Source organism: Ursus americanus, chromosome 13 (genome assembly GCF_024610735.1).
Source record: "Ursus americanus isolate L20-20 chromosome 13, mUrsAme1.1.p, whole genome shotgun sequence".
NCBI classification, from domain to species: domain Eukaryota; kingdom Metazoa; phylum Chordata; class Mammalia; order Carnivora; family Ursidae; genus Ursus; species Ursus americanus.
Window position 1 is genome coordinate 43062146 of NC_142139.1, and position 21482 is coordinate 43083627.

Below are 21482 nucleotides of genomic sequence, written 5' to 3' on the forward strand. Positions count from 1 at the left end.
AGGGTAGCTTTTCAAATTTCTTTTCAGATTTGATATAGAAAATAGAAGTCAACTATATTTTTTCCGCCTTAGTGGCATCATAAAATTTATTTTCCATAGGAAAAAAAAAGGAAATTGAAATGGAAATTGAAATGAGAAATATTTATTAACAAAATTCAAATTTTGATCCTGTAGCAGGAAGTATGGGGGAAAAAATCCTTTACCATACTTAGCCAGGGTTGAAAGAGTCCTCAGATCTCTTTGGCCATTCAAGCTTGTGCTGAAGACACATGCAGGGGTGGCATGAGTCCTGACACTAGAGGGGTTCCCATCTTGTCACCAAAGCCACTCCCAGCACCTCCTGTCCTCTCCTTGGTTCACAAACTCCTGCACTAATCGGGGAAAAGGGAGGAGGGTCGGTGAGAGAGTGAGAACCTAACAGGGATTGAGTAAACCAAAGATGACCCATCCATACAGTGGATTCCAGGGAACTACTAAACATCATGCTGTTGAATGCTATAGAGGAAAAGCACAATAAACAAAAGAGGCTGCAGGTAATATTATACTATGTTTGTGTCGATAACGCATATATTAACTCATTAAAAAAGAGTGTGGTAAGAAAATATACTAAAAGATTTTCTGTGATTATCTTTGAAATGTTGGGATTATGAGTGATTTTTAAAATAAAATATCTTCATTTTGGTTTTATATTTTGAAAGACTAATTCATTGAAATGAGTATTGTTTGTGTATTTAGAAAAAAATATTGTGTATGCCATTTGGCTAGCATAAAGAATACTGGAGATAAATGGACAATATCTGAGAAGACAAGCAGTGTTAGGCGCACTTAGATCAGAAAAGGGAAGTACATCTAAAAAATGGTGGGGCATAAGGTTGATATGCCAGATGGGGATTTAAGAGGCCAGATTCCTCGTGAGGTTCGGTAACCTTGAACTGAAACGAGGCTGCAGGGGCAGGGGCCTCAGAGAACAGCCCTTTGCAGACTCAGGACTGCTCAGATACAGCTCATTTCCTGTCCCCCACCTTCTAGGGAAAACCAAACTTGAGACACAAGTTGACCATATGGCAGAGTAGGGGTAGGACAAAATATGGCTTAATGTTGTGATAGTTTTGACCGAAGTTGTACCAGCAGGTGGAAGTTCAGTTAGATCCCCAAAACTTTGGGCACCATTTTGGATCTTTGTAACTCTCTTTAAGACTGACATTTATTTATATGGTGACTTAGGAGCAAAGCTGGATGGCGCTGGGTACCCTGGGATCTGTCGTTAGTCTACAGATGGAGGGTCATAGCTTTGACTGTAGAACATCTGGAGTGCTGCGACCACTACATTTCAAACAAAGAGACTGTAGCCACAACGTCCTTGTTACCATTTGCATTCCGTGAATATTTTCATCTTAACATTCTGGCGTTTAATAAAGGCAAATACGAGGTTAGGTGTTTGGATTTCTTAACATAAATCCAGTTGTGATTATGTATTATTGTTTTTTAGTTTAAGCTCTGAAAATGCATTAGAGAAAGAAGGTTTAATCAGGAACGAGCAACAGGCTCCATGTTAAGCACTTGCCTTACAGCGGAGCTGAATTTCTGAGGATTGTCTCATCATTATTCACCACATAGTGACAATGGCTTCTTATTTTCAGGAGCATTATCAGGAACTATGAGAATGGTTTACCTAAACTATGGATTACCTACGTGGTTGATGTGGCAATGGATTATTGTTCAGGGAATAGTAATTTAACCAGTTAACAACTATTTAATTTCCCATTTATTGCTTGCCTACTGTGTGAAGCAGAGAAGATAACCTAACGAAGAGATAGGGAACCCGGCCTGAAAGATATGTTTCATACATATTCCTAAATACACTTATACCCAATTGAAAACAGTAGGTACATATTTTTCTTGGTTTATTTTATTTGTGCATGGGGTTCAGTAGTTACCTTATTTTTCTTATAATTTTTATTTTGTTATATTAGTCACCATACAGTACATCCCCACAGTAGTTATCTTAAAAACAGTGCGTTGCCTCGGTGCCTTTGGCGCCTCGCCCACTACCAGCACGCAGCACCCACTCCCAGCTGCTGACAGCACCCAGCAGCGTCCTTCCCCAGGCAGCTCCCCTCGGCCAAATAGGAATCATCTCATTCGGGTGGTTATGCCCCTCGTTTTTCACCATCCTCTGGACTGCAAACCCTGCACCACGTGGGTACGAAATGCTAGCCCTCTTGCTTGGAGCTTTTACCCCCTTGCCTAAGCCTGCCTGCCTCACTGCCTGACAGGCTCATCGTGAGAGCACTCCCTTAATAAACCTCTTTCCCCCAAATCCCCCATCTCATTTTCTAACCAGGCACCGGTAGAATGTACAAATAATATATTGAAGAAATAAAAAGAACACACGCACGCACGAATACAGTATGTATTCCCAAGTAGAGATTTTTGTATGTGTATTTCAGAGCTATAAAGACTGCTGTCTCGTTACTTTGCTTTTGTCTAAGTTGAAGGGTATTTACAGCTGAGAATTCAGCCCAAATATTATTTGTGCTGAAAGGGTACTCAAGTTTTTTGTTTGGTTGTTTGTTTTGTGGGTTTTTGGGTTTTTTGTTTGTTTGTTTTTAATAATTTTTTTATTGTATTATGTTAGTTACCATACAGTACACAAGTTTTGAATCGTGGTTTATCTGCTGTGATTCTAAATTTTTTTTCCCCCTGTTTGCTCGTGATGACGGCGGTACTCAAGCCTCGACCGCGGACTTCGGCGCGGGTGGAGCCGCTCCTTCTGCGGCAGCTTCTCGCCCTTCAGGTTTTCCTCGTGTTAGCCCAGCCGGCAGGGCCTGGCACGTGTCCTCGGCCGCCGCAGATCCAGCGGCTTGTCCTTCTTACACCTGTAGAATTTCCCGACGTTCTCTGAGTCGGGTTGATGACAGCGAGACCCCCGGGGGTGAGTTTTGCCCGCAACTGGGAGGGATCTTGGAGAGCTTGGAAGCCTTGCCTCCTGTCACTTCGGCGACACGGGGCTGGGACGGCTCCACCTTCAAGTTCTCCAGCTGTTGAAGCAGCTCCTCTTTCTTCTCCTGCGAAGGTCTGTCCCAGGAGTTAATCTTGGCCATGTCTGCACAAGCCGCTGCTGCCACCGAGGGAAAGGGGCAGAGGGAAAGGGTGTGATTCTAAATATCTTAGTCTATCCCGCAGAGGTAGATTTCAATTAGATTGGAGAATTATTGGCAGATTTTTAAAAAAATTATTATTATGGAAAGGGATTATTTTGGAATTGCTGGCTAGAGGTTCAATCTTTCCTAGCTAATGCCTATGTCTCTCTAACCTACGTGAACAGTTTCCTTACTGTCTTACCTTTCAAGCGGCCTCCAGCTAGGGGTCTAGGAGACTGATGACGTAGCTTCCAGCTAACACAATACAAATCGCGCCTTGAAGTCATAGCCTTCTCTCTGCCCCTGTGGATTATTAGGGTTATGTTTTGCTGATGTTCTTGACTGTTCTATATGTGTAGAACATCCCAGTTTCATTATATCTCCTTCCTTCCTTCCTTCCTTCCTTCCTTCCTTCCTTCCTTCCTTCCTTCCTTCCTTCCTTCCTTCCTTCCTTCCTTCCGTAAAGTTATTAAGAATGCCAGCTCTGGGGTCCGACTGCCTGGGTTGAACGCTGTCCCCAACACAAGGAGCTCTGGGCTTCAGTGCAAGTCACTGAATTGCTCTATGCTTTGGTTTCTTTATCTGTAAAAACAATTGCTTCATAGTGCCATTTTGAGGATTCAATGGGTTAATACAGTTAGAATACATTTAGAATCAGTGTGTGGCGCTCATAGGTGGAGTTTAGGAAACAAAGCAGAGGAACATAGGGGAAGGGAAGGAAAAATAAAACAAGACGAAACCAGAGAGGGAGACAAACCATAAGAGACTCTTAACCATAGGAAACAAACTGAGGGTTGCTGGAGGGGAGGGAGGTGGAGGGATGGGGGAACTGGGTGATGGCCATGAAGGAGGGCATGTGATGTAATGAGCAGTGGGTGTTGCATGCCACTGATGAATCACTAAATTCCACCTCTGAAACTAATAAAAATATAAGAATAGTGTGTGGCACATTATAATTGCTCATAACTGTTAGTCAATGTTTATTAATAAGTAGTAGTTTGACTCTATCCGAGGCGTACTGAGGGCCATAGAGATCTCCATCCTTCTTCTTTGCCCCCGTGTCTCATGCTGCCACATCCCCACCTTTGTCTGGGTCAGAGTCCTGGAAAGCTCATTACATTGACTTCACAGTTCAGGACCTGCCGGGGACCCTAAGTTTTCCTTGCTGTGATTGTTACGTTTATGAGGTGTGTTCTTTACACTCCAGCCAAGCCCTTGACCCTTTGGCTAGCCCTGTATGGATGCAGAGACCCCCTTTACTCTGGACAAATCCTGTTTCCTTGAGAAGGTTGACTCAGTCAAAGAACGTTTGTCTTATGAGGCTCTTTACAACTCTTAAAGTATCTAATTATTTTCAGGTCAGACATGTCCTTCCATACTTCATTTCAGTCTAAGTTTAAGCATGATTTGCCTCAATTTTTCCTAAAATCAGGGAAAGCATTTTAAGAAATAGAACATATCAACATAACGAGAGAACCAGAACACTTATGGAGAGAGCATTCCAAATAACACCATCTATACCTGATTCACAAGATAGGTTATAGGCTAGTTTCCCCTTCTTTATGAACAAACTCATTTCTTTTTCTGACAATAGAAGCTATGCATGGACATTAAAGGTAATTTAGAACACAGAATAAAGAAAATATATGAATTACTTACCGTCCCACCATACTTAGTGAGACACTTCTAATATTTTGGTAACGTTCTGGACTTTTTTTTTTCCCAGGAAAAAAAAGGCTTGAATTTTTAAAAAATGCTATTACTACATTTCTTTTTTGAACATGTGTTGTGTATACTTTAATTCTCATTATTTTAATTGGTATAAAATACATTTCTTCCACTTAACTCCGAAGTGCACAAGGAACTTAAGATTTAAAATTTTTATGTAGATGGGGGCTTGAATACAAACCAAGATGCTTTTAAGGATTTTTAAAATCACTGTTCTGGAAAGAATGAAAAAAGGAAGAGACCATGGGTAATTTCTCTTGGACCTTTCAGGTCAAAAGTAGAAACTCAGTAGTTTGGAGTGGAAAGAGACTCACTCCCATCTTATTTTATTTATTTTTTTTATTTTATTATTTTTTTTAGCCAGGAAATGTTTCTTATTTATTCACTTATCCTTCGCCTTCAGCACAGTCCCTAACAGTAATGGCTTAAGTGAAAGCTATTATTTTAGATTTTGTTATTAATACATTTTTTTCGTTTGTATCACTGTTCACTGTAATTGTTTTTTTTTATTTTTTTAAATATTTTTTATTATGTTAGTCACCATACAGTACATCCCTGGTTTTTGACGTAAAGTTTGATGATTCATTAGTTGCATATAACACCCAGTGCACCGTGCAATACGTGCCATCCTTACTACCCATCACCAGTCTATCCCATTCCCCCAACCCCGCCCCTCTGAAGCCCTCCGTTTGTTTCTCAGAGTCCATAGTCTCTCATGCTTCATTCCCCCTTCTGATTACCCCCCCTTTCTTTATTCCTTTCTTCTCCTACCGATCTTCCTAGTTCTTATGTTCCATAGATGAGAGAAACCATATGATAATTGTCTTTCTCTGCTTGACTTATTTCACTTAGCATTGTCTCCTCCAGTGCCGTCCATGTTGCAGCAAATGTTGAGAAATTGTTCTTTTTGATAGCTGAATAATACTCCATTGTATATATGGACCATGACTTCTTAATCCATTCATCTGTTGAAGGGCATCTCGGCTCCTTCCACGATTTAGCTATTGTGGACAATGCTGCTATGAACATTGGGGTGCATATGGCCCTTCTCTTCACTACGTCTGTCTCTTTGGGGTAAATATCCAGTAGTGCAATGGCTGGATCATAGGGTAGCTCAATTTTTAACTTTTTAAGGGACCTCCACACTGTTTTCCAGAGTGGCTGTACCAACTTGTATTCCTACCAACAATGTAGGAGGGATCCCCCTTCTCCACATATTCTCCAACAATTGTTTCTTGCCTTGTCAATTTTTGCCATTCTAACTGGCGTAAGGTGGTATCTTAGTTTGGTTTTGATTTGAATTTCCCTGATGGCTAATTATTTTGAACATTTCTTCATGTGTCTGTTAGCCATTTGTATGTCTTCATTGGAAAAGTGTCTGTTCATATCTTCTGCCCATTTTATGATTTATTTGTTTCTCGTGTATTGAGTTTGAGAAGTTCTTTGTAGATCTTGGATACCAGTCTTTTATCTGTAGTGTCATTTGCAAATATTTTCTCCATTCCATGGGTTGCCTCTTAGTTTTTTTGACTGTTTCCTTGTCTGTGCAGAAGCTTTTTATCTTGATGAAGTCCCACAAGTTCAATTTATCTTTTGTTTCTCTTGCCTTTGGAGATGTGTCATGAAAAAGGTTGCTTTGGCCGATGTCGTACAGGTTGCTGCCTATGTTCTCCTCTAGGATTTTGATGGATTCCTGTCTCACATTGAGGTCTTTCATCCATTTGGAGTTTATCTTTGTATATGGTGTGAGAGAGGTCAAGTTTCATTCTTTTGCATGTAGCTGTCCAATTTTCCCAGCACCATTTATTGAAGAGACTGTCCTTTTTCCACTGGATGTTTTTTCCTGCTTTGTCAAAAATTAGTTGCCCAAAGAGCCGAGGGTCCATTTCTGGGTTCTCTATTCTGTTCCATTGGTCTATGTGTCTGTTTTTGTGCCAGTACCATGCTGTCTTTGTGATCACAGCTTTGTAGTACAGCTCGAAATCCGGCATTGTGATGCCCCCAGCTTTGTTTTCCTTTTCAACAATTTCTTGGTGATTCGGGGCCTTTTCTGGTTCCATACAAATTTAAGGGCTATATGTTCCAGTTCTTTGAAAAATGTCATTGGTATTTTGATCGGGATAGGATTGAAAGTGTAGATTGCTCTGGGTAGAATGGACATTTTAACTATGTTAATTCTTCCTATCCATGGCCATTCTCAAGAATAGACCATGTTCTGGGTCACAATACAGGTCTCAACCGATACCAAAAGACTGAAATTATTCCCTGCATATTCTCAGACCACAATGCTTTGAAATTGGAACTCAACCACAAGGAAAAATTAGGAAGAAACTCAAACACTTGCAGACTAAGAACATCCTGCTCGATAAACCAGAAAATCAAAAACCAATTTAAACAATTTATGGAGACCAACGAGAATGAAAACACAATGGTCCAAAACCTATGGGATACTGCAAAGGCAGTCCTAAGGGGAAAATACATAGCCATCCAAGCCTCACTCAAAAGAATAGAAAAATCTAAAATGCAAGTTTTATATTCTCACCTCAAGAAGCTGGAACAGCATCAGAGGAACAGGCCTAATCCATGCACGAGAAAGCAGTTGATCAAGATTAGAGCAGAGATCAATGAATTAGAAATGAGGAGCACAGTAGAGCAGATCAACAGAACTAGAAGCTGGTTCTTTGAAAGAGTAAATAAAATTGACAATCCACTGGCAGGACTTATCCAAAAGAATAGAGAAAGGACCCAAATTAATAAAATTATGAATGAAAAAGGAGAGGTCACAACCAACACCAATGAAATTGGAAGGATTATTAGAAACTTTTATCAACAGCTTTATGCCAATAAATTAAGCAACCTGGAAGAGATGGAGGACTTCCTGGAAACCTATAAACTACCAAGACTGAAACAGGAAGAAATTGATTTTTTAAACAGGCCAATTAATTATGAAGAGATTGAAACAGTGATAAAAAACCTTCCAAGAAACAAAACTCCAGGACCGGATGGTTTTCCCGGGGAATTCTACCAAACATTCAAAGAGGAAAAATACCTATTCTCCTAAAGCCATTTCAAAAAATAGAAACAGAAGGAAAGCTACCAAACTCATTCTATGAGGCCAATATTACCTTGATCCCCAAACCAGGTAAAGACCCCATCAAAAAGGAGAATTACAGACCGATTTCCCTGATGAATATGGACGCCAAAATCCTCAACAAGATCCTGGCTAATAGAATCCAACAGTACATTAAAAGGATTATCCATCATGACCAAGTGGGATTTATCCCTGGGATGCAAGGGTGGTTCAACATTCGCAAATCTATCAGTGTCATAAATTTTATCAGCAAGAAAAAAGCCAAAAATCATATGATTCTCTCAATAGATGCAGAAAAAGCATTTGACAAAATACAGCATCCTTTCCTGATTAAAACCCTTCAGAGTGTAGGGATAGAGGGTACATTCCTCAATCTCATAAAAACCATCTATGAAAAGCCTACAGCAAATATCATTCTCAATGGGGAAAAGCTGGAAGCCTTTCCCTTAAGATCAGGAACGCGACAAGGGTGCCCACTCTCACCATTATTATTCAACATAGTACTAGAAGTCCTTGCAACAGCAATCAGACAACAAAAAGGGATAAACATGTATCCAGATCAGCAAAGAAGAAGTCAAACTGTCTCTCTTCACAGATGACATGATACTCTATATGGAAAACCCAAAAGAAGCCACTCCCAAACTATTAGAAGTTATAGAGCAATTCAGTAATGTGGTGGGATACAAAATCAACGCTCAGAAATCAGCTGCATTTCTATACATGAATAATGAGACTGAAGAAAGAGAAATTAGGGAATCCATCGCATTTACAATAGCACCAAAAATCATACGTTACCTTGGAATTAACTTAATCAGAGACGTAAAGGATCTATATTCTAGAAACTACAAATCACTCTTGAAAGACATTGAGGAAGAGACAAAAAGATGGAAAAATATTCCATTCCCATCTTATTTTAACAACAAGGAAACAGAAGCCCAGGGAATTTTTGTGCCTTGTCCAAGGTCACACCCCCACTTAAATCTCTATTTTGCTGAATTTCCTTGTCAATGGCCCCATATTGGCTCCTGCAGTTCCGGGGAAGGTACACAGGTTCTGATCTTTCTGATTGTGCATTGAGTAGAAGGTTTTCCTGGAAATGTGACGTGAGTCTTCTATCTTCTCTGTCTTTGTAATACATAGATTTTTAGATTAACTCTGTCAATATTCATTCTATCTTAATGATTTTGTTTTCTGAGAATTTGGCATTGTCTAGTATGATCTGAAGCTGATAGGTGCATTTAGAACCATGATTTTGAGAGCTATCATCTGGACATTTATATTCAAGCAGTTTCCTTTGTGAAATGTTTTCCTGGCATTGCTGGCTCCTAGGTAGGCAGGATCAGATGGTTTACTATGCATCCAAATTTTAAAAACTCTCAATTGAAAGCTGGTATTTAATTGAATTAACAAAGCAGTATAGATCAATGAGAAATATATTGACTGCTCCACAAATGTCAGCATAAACTCTGAACAGAATTTAGGGAAACCAAAATACTATAAATATCCAAAGCCATTCAGAGAAAGCCCCATAGTTAGGGTTGAGCACTGTACCACAAAACCCAAGCATCTTTATTATTATTATTATTATTATTATTATTATTATTATTATTATTAAATATTTTACTTAGTTATTTGACAGAGAGAGAGCACAAGCAGGGGGAGCAGCAGGAAGAGGGAGAAGCAGACCCCCAGCGGAGCAGGGAGACTGACATAGGACTCCATCCCAGGAATCTGGGGTCATGACCTGAACCAAAGGCAGATGCTTAACTAATTGAGCCACCTAGGCACCTGAGGATTTCTATTTCTTTCAGTTTCAATAGCTTTAAGCTCCTTGGGGAAAAGGGTTATTGTTTAATTAGTAATTAGTAAAGGACTGGTGTGGGCAGCACTGTGCTATGTTCCAAGAGCATTTTTATTACTATAATGGGTATGGTAGAATAGGTGTGTCTGGGGTGGGGTGGGGTGGGCTCTTTCTGTAGCCAGAGTGGTCTTGGTGTGGGTGATGACTGCTCCCAAGTGCTGTCCCCCATGGTCTGGCCAAGGCATGGTGACTCATCAAAGTCATATCTTCCACCATCCCCACCCGTGGTTCTCACTCCCAACTCTTTGCGTGCATGATCCTGTCAAAGTGGTAAAACTCTTCAGGGGAAACCTGCTGAGGGTGCTGCCTGGAATAATCTCCATACTTTTCTCTCTAAGGATTGTGGGAGCTTTTCTGGGTTCCCTTTGTGCCCCTTTCCTCCAAGCTGAAGGATATCCACATACTCTCTTTATACTGCTGTGCCATATCATAATCCTTACGATAATTACGCAGCTCTAGACACTTATGGGAAAGTACCTCAAGGGAGAAGAAGGACCTTCCCATAGTTGACAGAACTGACCTAAAATAATTTGTTCATGTACCATGAGTAGGTTCTTCATAATACGTAACATAGCTGCCAAATAAATTTAAAGCGGTGAGGGGTGGCTACAATTTCTCTACCATATTATAATGAAAGTTTATGTTCATATACAGAGATGAATTAAGCTAAAGTTTGTTAGAATATAATATCTTTAATATTTCCTTCAACTTACTCTAGAGGCTCAATGAAGTTCCAACTCTCCTTTCTGCTTGGGTACTCTGACCATACCTTGCATGAAAGGTGCACTTGGAGCAGATACAGAGCATTCCAGAAGGAAGATTCTTTTATTCTTGGAGTTATAATCAGACATTCAGAAATCTTTCTGTATCAATGACTAGACAAAAGACAGATTAGGAACTTGAGCCTCAGTTTCTACTCTAACAGAGAAAGGTGGAGGTTTTGCTAGATTCTTAAGCCTTCTTCATCAAAGACTGATGAGCTTATCTCAAATATTTTACTCAGCCAACATGCCATGAACATGTTTGATTTTTTCACCAGTTAAGAGCCAATTTCTGAGATTTATATGCTAATCACCAGGCCATAGGTTTGGGTTATAAAGACCCATGTCTGATACTAAGTATGATAATTACCAAAGTGTCAATAGTTGATTGACACAGGATAAAAGAAGTACTTATAATAGCAACTTCTAGAGTACAGACCTTTTGATATAATGTTAGTTGACCACCCTGAACTGTGCATTCTTGATTAGAACAACTGCCTCTGGAGTTTAAGCTTCAAGCCTTAACTAACTGCTGCATATATATTATCACAAAGCCCATGCTGAAGTATTTAAAAGTCCATTACAATCACTGTTAACAACTTCAAAATTTCTAAGTGGTCCTCTCAGGGACAATGACTGAGTGAGGTTGAGGATGGAGCACAAGGTGCTCACTCTTCTGCTTTTTCCCATCAATGGAAGAGAAAGGAACCAACTCCAGTTTTTAAACTCTAGAGACTGTGCTCACCCAGAAGACTGCTGTATTCTCCCATATAACCCCCCCCTTTTTTTTTTTTTTGAGAATTACTGCCATGGACCTTTTGCTGGGATATCATCCCTTTGAAAATCACAGCAGGGAGTTGAATCCCACTGGGGCAGTGGGGCTTACATAGTAAAGCAAGCAGTTGTTTGCCTGTTAGTTCCAGCCATGCTTCCCTGGGGCAACTTCAATCAGAAAATTGGGATTGTTGGACAGGAAGAACAGAATTTGATGTTATGTCTCAGGTAATTGCAAGATGTTAGTACTTCATATTTATTCTGGAACGCTACTTTTGGGAAAAAAATCTGTGACCATTCTTTTGGTAAACCATATGCATGATGTACAAATAAAAGTCAGACATAAACAATACAATGTTGTTGGTAAATACAGATCAATATTAAGAGTTTGTGGGTGTGTTCTAGATGTATAAGATGCTTCTTCAGATCCTTGTCTTTGTATATCTCATGGTGAGAATTCTAGCTACACAGCAAACCGTGAACAATAGGTGGAAAAACATTTCTTTTCATTCGATGCTCTTCCCATTCTTCCTTCCCCTTTCCCATAAGCCATGAGCAGCTCAGCATTGTAAATTTATTTTTAACTTAAAATTTCTTTTTAAAGTGTATGCAGTAAAAGTCACATTTTAGTGCATATAGTTCTATGAGTTTTGACAAATCAAAAAATTTTGTAACCGTCACCTAGATACAGGTGCCAAAAAACACCCTCCTGCTGTCCCTTTGTAGTCAAATCCTTCCCCTACTCCTAACCCCGGGGCAACTGCTTGTCTGTTCTCCATCCCTACAGTTTTGTCTTTTCCAAGTGGAAAAATCTGAGTGGAATCAAATCTTGTCTAGTGTTTGAGTCTAGCATCCCTGACTCACACATGGCATTTGAGATTCAAATATGTTGATGCTCGTAGCAACGCACATTCCTTTTTGTGGCTGAGTAATAATATTCCGCTGTACAAATGTACTGCAATTTGCTTATCTACTCACCCTTTGAAGGACATTGGGGTTGTGCCCAGCTTTTGGCAATTATGACTAATGCTGCTGTAAACATTCATATGCAGGATTTTGTGTGAACGTAAGTCCTTATTTCTCTTAGGTAAATACCAAGGAGTGGGATTGCTGGGTCATATGGTAAGTATATGCTTCATTTTAGAAGAAACACCAAATTGTTTTCCCAAGTGACTGTGCGATTTTTCATTCTCACACACAGTATATGAGAATTTTAGTTGTTTTGCATCCTGTCTAGGATTTGTCTCCCCCACCCTCCCTCCACACCCATTGTAGTAGATAAGTAGTGATATCTTGTTGTAGTTTTAATTTGCATTTTACTGATGAATCATGATGGTTAGCATCGTTTAATATGCTTATTTTCTATCTGCTTATTTCCTTTTGTGAAATGTCTGCTCAAATCTTTTGCCCATTTTTAAATTGGATTTTTTTGTTTTTATATTGTTCACTTTTTAGAATTTTAAAAATATATCTTGCATACAAATTTTAATCATATATGTGATATGAAAATATTTTTCTCAATCTGTGCCTTACCTTTTCATTCTATTAGTAGTCTTTTTTTCAGAGAAGAAAACTTTAAAAATAAGTCTAATTTATTAATTTATTTTATGGATCTTTTTTACCTATTGCATCTAAGAAATCTTTGCTTATCTCCAGGCCAAAAGGATTTTCTACAATGCTTTCTTCTTGAAGTTTATAGATTTATTTTTTATACTTGAGTCTATGATCCATTTTGAGATAATTTTTGTATAGGTGTGAGAAATAAGTCACAGATCTATTCTTTGCATACAGATATCCAAATGTTCCATCACAATTTGTGAATAGAAAAGATTATCTCTTCTCCATTGCATTGTCTCTACTTTTGTCAAAAATCAACTGTAAGTTTACTTTAGAACTTGTTTTTCTGTTCTATTGATCTATGCCACATTATCTTCATTATTATAGCTTTATAGTAAGTCTTGAAATTAGGTACTCTAAGTAATCTTTTCTTTTTCAGAATTGGTTTAACTCTTCTAGTTCCTTTATTTTTTAACATAAATTTTAGAACCAGCTTGTTCATATCTATAGAAAGTCTCACTGGATTTTGATTGCAATTGAGTTGAATATATAGATCATTTGGGGGAGAACTGACATCTTAATAGCATTGAGCATTTCAACTCATGAGCATGGCATATTTCTCTAATTGTTTAGGTCTTCTTTAACTTCTTTCATCATTGTTTTGTAGTTTTTAGCATACAAATCCTGAAGATATTTTGTTAGATTTATACCTATGTATTTCACTTCAATTTTTTGTTGCTATTGTAAATAGTACTATTTTCTCTTAATTTCTATTTTCAACTTTTAATGGTAGTATATAAACATAAATAATAATTGATTTTTGTATGTTACTCTTGTATCCGGTGAACTTGCTAACCTCACTATTTGTTTCAAAAACTTTTTTATAGGTATCTTTGTATTTATTATGATGCTAATAATATTATCTACAGATATAGACAGTCTTCTTTATTTATTTCTATTCTGAATGCTTGGATTTCTTTCTCTTATCTTTTAGAATTGACTAGTAGGTCCAATACAAAGTTAAAAGGAATGTTAAAAGCACATATCGTTACCTGTTCTTGATCTTAGGAGGAAGGCATTCCATCTTTCACTGATAATTTTGATGTTGGTTGTAGGATTTTTTCTTATAGATTAGCTCTTTATCAGGATAAGTATGCTTCCTTTTTTTACCTAGTATGCTGAGAAATTTTTAAAAATTATGAATAGATGTTAAAATCTTATCACACCCTTTTTTGTATCTGTTGAGATACTCATATGGTAATTTTTCTTTAGTCTGTTAATACGGTCAATTACACTGATTGATTTTCAAATGTTGAACCAGCTTTGCCTTCCTGGTATCGGCCCTAATTTGGTTGAGATGTATTATCCCTCTTCATATTGCTGGATTCAATTTGCTAATATTTGTTGGAGATTTTTGTATCTATGTTCATAACATTATTTTCTCAAAACATCTTTGACTTACTTTGGTACCAGAGTAGTGCTGGCCTTCTGCAATAAATTGAGAAATGTTCTCAAATGGCACAGACTTCCCAAAGTTTTTGCTATGCTTTTTGGGGTCTCTTCTGTGTGTGTGTGTGTGTGTGTGTGTGTGTGTGTGTGTGTGTGTTCAGCTAGAAGATTAGCTTGGGATTTGTGTTGGTTAATATACAGAATTTGGAAATCCCTTTTCCATTTCTCTCCTCTCTGGGATCCCTCCCATGCTCCTTGGTTCCCAGAAAGCCCTATCTCCTATTTAATAGCTCAGAGTCTGGGTTTGCTCTCACGGTTTTGGCTCCCTGTGAAATTGCAGAGCTTGAGCAGTGGTGGCTGCCCTCGGAATAAAATAATGACAGAAAATGGAAGAAAAAAAAAGAAAAAGAATTTCCCCCTACACTGTAGGATGCATAAGAGCTCCATTTTCCATTCTTGCCAGAGGGAAGGGTTTTCCCTTAAGATTTTAGGTGCCCATGACCTGGCTTCCAGTACCCTGGCTACCACAGCAGTGCCATTTTGAGACTAGGACTGGCCTTAGGGAAGACCAGAAGAGAAAAGGAAACAGGGAGAAAGAAGGAGGAATATCTGGACATTTGCCAGAATGCAAAGGTAGTCTTTTCTGGCTTCCTGGTTAGAGAGAGGGCGTGTTTTGTTGTTGTTGTTGTTTGTTTGTTTGTTTGTTTTATTTTGTTTTTTTTCTGAAGTTTTCACAGTCCATGCCTGTTGCACAGTTTTGGGAGTTGGCCCATTTTTCAGTGAAAGCTTAGACATAAATGAGAGGAAAAGCCACAGTAAACTCACTGCTACTGGTTATTGTCTAAGTTTTGACTTTCCTTCCTAATTCTGTCCTTCTGTTGTTTAATTTTCAGAGTTTCAGTTAGTTGTTTTTCAAAATTCTCCGGAGTGTATGGTTGTCATCAGTAGGAGAGATGGTCTATATGGGGTTGCCTCCATCTTGGCTAGTACTCAAAATCTGCATTTCTTTTAAAAATTAATTGTTACAATAAAACCATTCTTTATGTGTCATTGCACTTCTTAGTAGTTATTCTTATTCCAGTAAACATGAGTCATGATTACATCTTAATCCAGAAACCTTGATGTTGCAATTCATATATAACCAGTTACTAAATCCTGCTGATGTCTACAGAGAATCAGGAGGAGGGAGGTTAAGAATATTGGTTATTATCACCCTCAACTGTCTTGTTTTGAGTCCTGGTCCTCCCACTCACTAGTTCTCATGCTGAGAAGTTTATTTAACCCTTTGGTATCTCAGTTTCACCCACTACAAAGTGGGGATAATATTATGAGTGATAATAAATCTTTTTTTTTTTTAAAGATTTTATTTATTCATTCGACAGAGAGAGAGACAGCCAGCGAGAGAGGGAACACAAGCAGGGGGAGTGGGAGAGGAAGAAGCAGGCTTCCAGCGGAGGAGCCCGACGTGGGGCTCGATCCCAGAACACCAGGATCACGCCCTGAGCCGAAGGCAGACGCTCAACGACTGAGCCACCCAGGTGCCCCAGTGATAATAAATCTTAAAGCATTTGTTTTAGGGGTTGAGTTAGTGCATATAAAGCAGTTAGAATAATACCTGATATGTTGTAAGTTTTAGCTATTACTCCCCTCATCTTAGATATTTCTTTTTTTTTTTTTTAAGATTTTATTTATTTATGTGACAGAGAGACAGCCAGCGAGAGAGGGAACACAGCAGGGGAGAGGGAGAGGAAGAAGCAGGCTCCCAGCCGAGGAGTCCGATGTGGGGCTCAATCCCGGAACGCCAGGATCACGCCTTGAGCCGAAGGCAGACGCTTAACGACTGCGCTACCCAGGCGCCCCTCATCTTAGATATTTCTTAAACATATTTATTTTCCACTATTATCATCTCAGTTCAAGTAGAAATTTGAAACACTTAAGACAATATCATCCTAGGTTCTGAGAACTAGAAATCAAGCTTTAAAAACTGTTCACTATGAAACACAGGAGTATGTAAGTGATTTTTGAAACATTTCAAACTTTTGTTTACCGAGTCAAGAAAAAAAAATCACAATGGTTAAGGCAGACTTTAAAGACAGACAAGAGGTGAGATGTTCCTTTTACCGGTTCTCCAACTTCAAAATGCTGCACAAAACCAGCTGATTGAGAGATTCTGACTCAGTAAGCTCAGGAGTCTATAATATTAACAAACATACCCTCATCATTCTGATAGAGATCATTCTAGAAGCAAACACTGAAATCAATACTGTTTCTTTGACAGTGTGAGAAAAGTTGACAATGTGCTAAATTCTGTTTGAAATCTGAATCATTTTGTTGTTTTATAAAAGATGACCTGTTACAACAGCACCTCATGTCTAAGGGCGCAAGAAATGACCCTTAGGGCACAAGAAATGGCCCAAATGGCCCATGCATTCATGTGAGCCTTTCCCATTAACTCTGTGTTTTGTTTAGTGGGAAATAATTTCTCCATAAGCAATAATCACCTTTTAGCTCTCACTCTCTTTGATTTGGGGGCAGCATACCTCTCCCCCCTAATAGCACATACACCGCCGTTATCAGCAGTCTCTCAGCCCGTGTTCCTCACCACTAGCACCAGCTACACGCCGGTGTTGCCTGAGCTGTTTCAGATTCTCATGTGACTTATCACTTCCTCCCCCAAATTCCTGTTCAGATTTTGTTCTGGTTTAAAAGACAGAGTAGACCAGGAATCAGCAGGCTTGCCTGGCTTTTCAGTCACCGATAGGGTAACTTTTGTTCATCAAGTCAACAGTACGGGCTGCTGGTCTACAAAATGATGCTATTAATGATTTTTAAAATTTTATTCTATTTTTTTTTTTTGTATTCTGGTTTAGTCTAGTCTGCTTTACTTTCTCTTCTTTTTTATCTTGAGCACTAAAGTGGGAATAAAAAAAAGTCATAATTAGGATCATAAACAGAAAATTCTTCCCGGATGTCATCGTTTTGAGTGCATTTGCCATTGGACATTAAATGTAGCTTAATTTCTAGATTTAGGAATTTTCATTAGGTTAGGATTCTTTTTAGGTCCTGCAGCCAGACAGCAGGATTGTTAGGAATTTTTCCAAGTAAAATTTTGTTTGAGAGCTATTATATTCAATTTTTATGTTTTAGATTTGTTAACCCGCTTTGAAGCTCTTTGCTAAACCTTCAAAATCTTCCGATACCATAAATAAGATAGACCACCTGGGCATGGCATATTATAAACACCTTGGATGTAGAAACCATCCCTATATCCTGTAAACCCTAGCAAACAGTGTGTTCTCTACGGTATTTACCAAGTACTTGTAGGAAAGTTGAATCAATAAGCAGAATTCTTGTATGTATAAACCCTAGCAAAGAGTATGTCCCCTATGGTACTCAGCAAGCACTTGGAAGATTGAGTCATTTTTTTTTTAAAGATTTTATTTATTTATTTATTTGTCAGAGAGAGCGAGAGCACAAGCAGATACGGGACTTGATCCCAGGACCCTGGGATTATGACCTGAGCCGAAGGCAGACACTTAGCCGACTGAGCCACCCAGGCATCCCAGGTCATTTATTTTTTGTTGAAGGAACTCATTTTGACAGCAAAAGATATAAGTCCTTATCTTATGAAGCACAGATTCAGAATAGGGGAATGGAAACTTCAATGTTTGGATAAAGCAGACAGAAAACAAGTTAACTACCCGGCCCCCCTTCTTAAATGGTGCATACAAGTTTGAAGTAGCTAACGTTACAAAAACATTTAAGAAACTAGCTTGCAGGAGATCAGGGGAATTGTAATAATCTGGGGGAAAACATCTGTTCTAGTTCACAAGTCTCACAAAATACTGTTTATGAGATTTCTTTTCCATTTCACTTACTGGATTTTTTAATATCAGGTTTTTTTTTTTTTTTCCAAAAAATCCTTATATTGAGATTGCTATCAGGATTCAGCTAGGAATTCACTGGTACTATGTTTAGGGAGTCTATCTTTGGGTTATTAAATTTAAGTTTGTAACATTGAACTTCAATTTTCTTTTGTGGGTGGAGATTCTTTGGTTTCGAGTCGTCATTTTTGAATTGCACCAGAAGATGGAAGTTCTAAATATAAGGAAGCTTCAATGCATTTTAAGATAAATGGTTGATTCTTTGATCCCCTAAATACCCTCTGTTGAAATATTCAGGGAGTGTTGTTTTACTGGTTGATTAAACTGGACGTAGTTCATTTGTTTTGCAAAATGAAGGAAAATCTAATGACTTAGGCATGAACTAATATTTTAATGAAACCATGTTGCTTAAGTTTTCTTCATATAGATGTATGAAAATCATGATAGCTCAATCTGCCATTACTTTAAACAATAATTACCATATATTTACATGGCACTTGATACCTTTCAAAGCTATTTCATAATGTCATTATAAGGACATTTATAAGTGAAGAGCAACTTCTCTGTTTATTATTATTATTATTATTTTGTTATGTTAGTCACCATACAGTACATCATTAGTTTTTAATGTAGTGTTCCATGATTCATTGTTTGCATATAACACCCAGTGCTCATTGCAGTACGTGCCCTCCTTAATACCCATCACTGGGCTAGCCCATCCCCCCACCCCCCTCCCCTCTGAAACCCTCAGTTTGTTTCCCAGAGTCCACAGAATCTCCAGTAGGAAATGTTAAAAGAAGTTCTTCAGAGACACGGAAAATGATATGTCAGATATTTGGATATACATAAAGAAAAGAAGATTACTGGCTAAGAAATAAAGTAAGAAAAACTGTTCATTTTTCTTACCCTTAATTGATCTAACAGGTAACAGTTTGTTTAAAGTAATAATAGCAACAATGTATTTGATTGTGTATGATTATGTATGTGTTATGTATGTATTTAATTACATCTGCTATATATTGTATATTTCATTTATGTATTTATTTTATTTATGTCGCACACACATATGTATACTTACGTATAAGTGAAATGGTTGACAATAATGATACAAGGGATAGGAGGGAGGAATTGGCAATATTTTGTTCTTATATGCTGCTGTCGGCAACTGTGAAGTGATAAAGTGTTATTCCAAGTAGGACTTGGATTAGTTATGATGTATATCGAAAAATCTAGGGTAATCATTTAAAAAGTTTAAAAAGAGGCATAATTGATCATATGAAATGCTCAATTAAAACCACAAAAGGCAAAGCACCTCGGTGGCTCAGTCAGTTAAGCCTCTGCCTTGGGTTCAGGTCATGACCTCAGGGTCCTGGGGTCCAGCCCCATATCAGGCTCCCTGCTCAGCAGGAAGCTTGCTCTTCCCTTTCCCTCTGCCTTCAGCTCCCCCTGTTTGTGCTCTCTCTGTCTCTGTGTCAAATAAATAAATAAATAAATAAATAAATAAATAAATAAAATCTAAAAAAAAAAACCTACAAAAGGCAGAAAAAAATATTTCTATTAGTGTCTTACTTGGGTTCACATGGGTCTGAATTATTGGATTTTCCAATACTAGAAGCAAAACTCTGACCCTGTTAATGACAAAAGTAGAATGGAATCCATAAAAAATATTAGACCATACAGAGGTGTATACGGAAAAAGTTAATCGTTACCCTCTCAAACTCTTCTTACCCAGCTCTGTCTCTCTCTTGGATCACACCATACATGCCTTCTCTAGCTCTATTTTTAAAAATTGAACATATTCTTCTATATCGATGCATGAAAATCTACTCCGTTCTTTCTAATGGTCACCTGTCCTTTCATAATACCCAACTGTCATTTGTTTAATCACCTCTGTTAATGAGTTTTCAGATTCATAAAGAACCTTTTATTTGACAGTGGAAGTGGGGAGAAGAATGGAGAGCACAGGCTTGGCAGGAATTATGCGCATGAATCAAGTAATTAGAGAGAGTAAGATTAAATAGCTCTGGAAACTAGACTGATGTTGAGGTGGGAGGAGTTGTGGAGAGTACCACGTGGGAGTGAATTTGTTTGGACAGGATATTTGGGACAAGACTATGGCATTTTAAAACAATACCACCTAGTTCTTTATGATGATGTTGTGATAAAATCAGGTAATATGTGTTCAAGTACTTTTCACGCTACAAAATGTACTACACAAACCATTAGTTACTCTTATTACCTTGCAGCTCTAGAGGAACTGGAGGTATTACAGTTAGCAGGATTTCTAGAAAATAAAATATAGCAGCAATTAGGCACTCAATCTTTTCCATTAATTTAAAAATATATATATATATTTATATATATATAGCTATACATAAAAAGCCATATATATATTATATATAAAAAGCCATATGTATGTGTGTATATATATATATATCTCCACTTATGGTTAAAAATTCTCAGCAAAGTAGGTATAGAGCAAACGTACCTCAGCACAGGAAAGGCCATATATGATAAGCCCAAAGCTAACATAATATTCAACTTAGAATACTGAAATTGAAGCTTTCTCCTCCAAGATCAGGAACAAGACAAGAATTCCCTCTCTTGCCACTTTTATTCAAAATAATAGTGGAAGTCCTAGCCACAGCAGTAAGTAAAAAAAAAAAAGTAATAAAATGAAAGGCAACCAAATAAAAAGGAAGAAGTAAAATTGTCTTTATTTGTAGATGACATGATACTATATAGAAAACCCTGAAGACTCTACCCCAAAACTGTTGGAACTAATAAATGAATTCAGTAAAGCTGTGGGATACAAAATCAGTGTACAAAAATCAGTTGCATTTCTATACTCTAATAATAAACTATCAGACAGAGTAAGAAAACGATCCCATTTACAACTTCATCAAAAACAATAAAATACCTAGGAATAAATTTAATCCAAAAAGGTGTAAGAGCTACACGTTGAAAACTATAAGACATTGATGAATGAAATTAAAGAAGACACAAATAAATGGAAAGATATTTTGTCATGGATTAGAAGAATTATTATTGTTAAAATGTCCATACTCCAGAAAACAATATACAGATTCAATGCAATCTTTATCAAAATTCCAATAGTGTATTTTACAGAAGTAAAATGGAACTACAAGTAGCCAGAGCAATCTTAGGAAAAAGAAGGAAACTAGAGGCATAATACTTCCTGATTTCAAACGATATTACAAAATTATATTAATC

General features: G+C 37.9%; 1 pseudogene; it reads right to left on the minus strand.

Annotated features, from left to right (window-relative positions):
- Positions 1-2686: 2686 nt before the first annotated feature.
- LOC123793048 (large ribosomal subunit protein uL29 pseudogene) lies at positions 2687-3104 on the minus strand (annotated as a pseudogene).
- Between the last annotated feature and the right edge of the window lie 18378 nt (positions 3105-21482).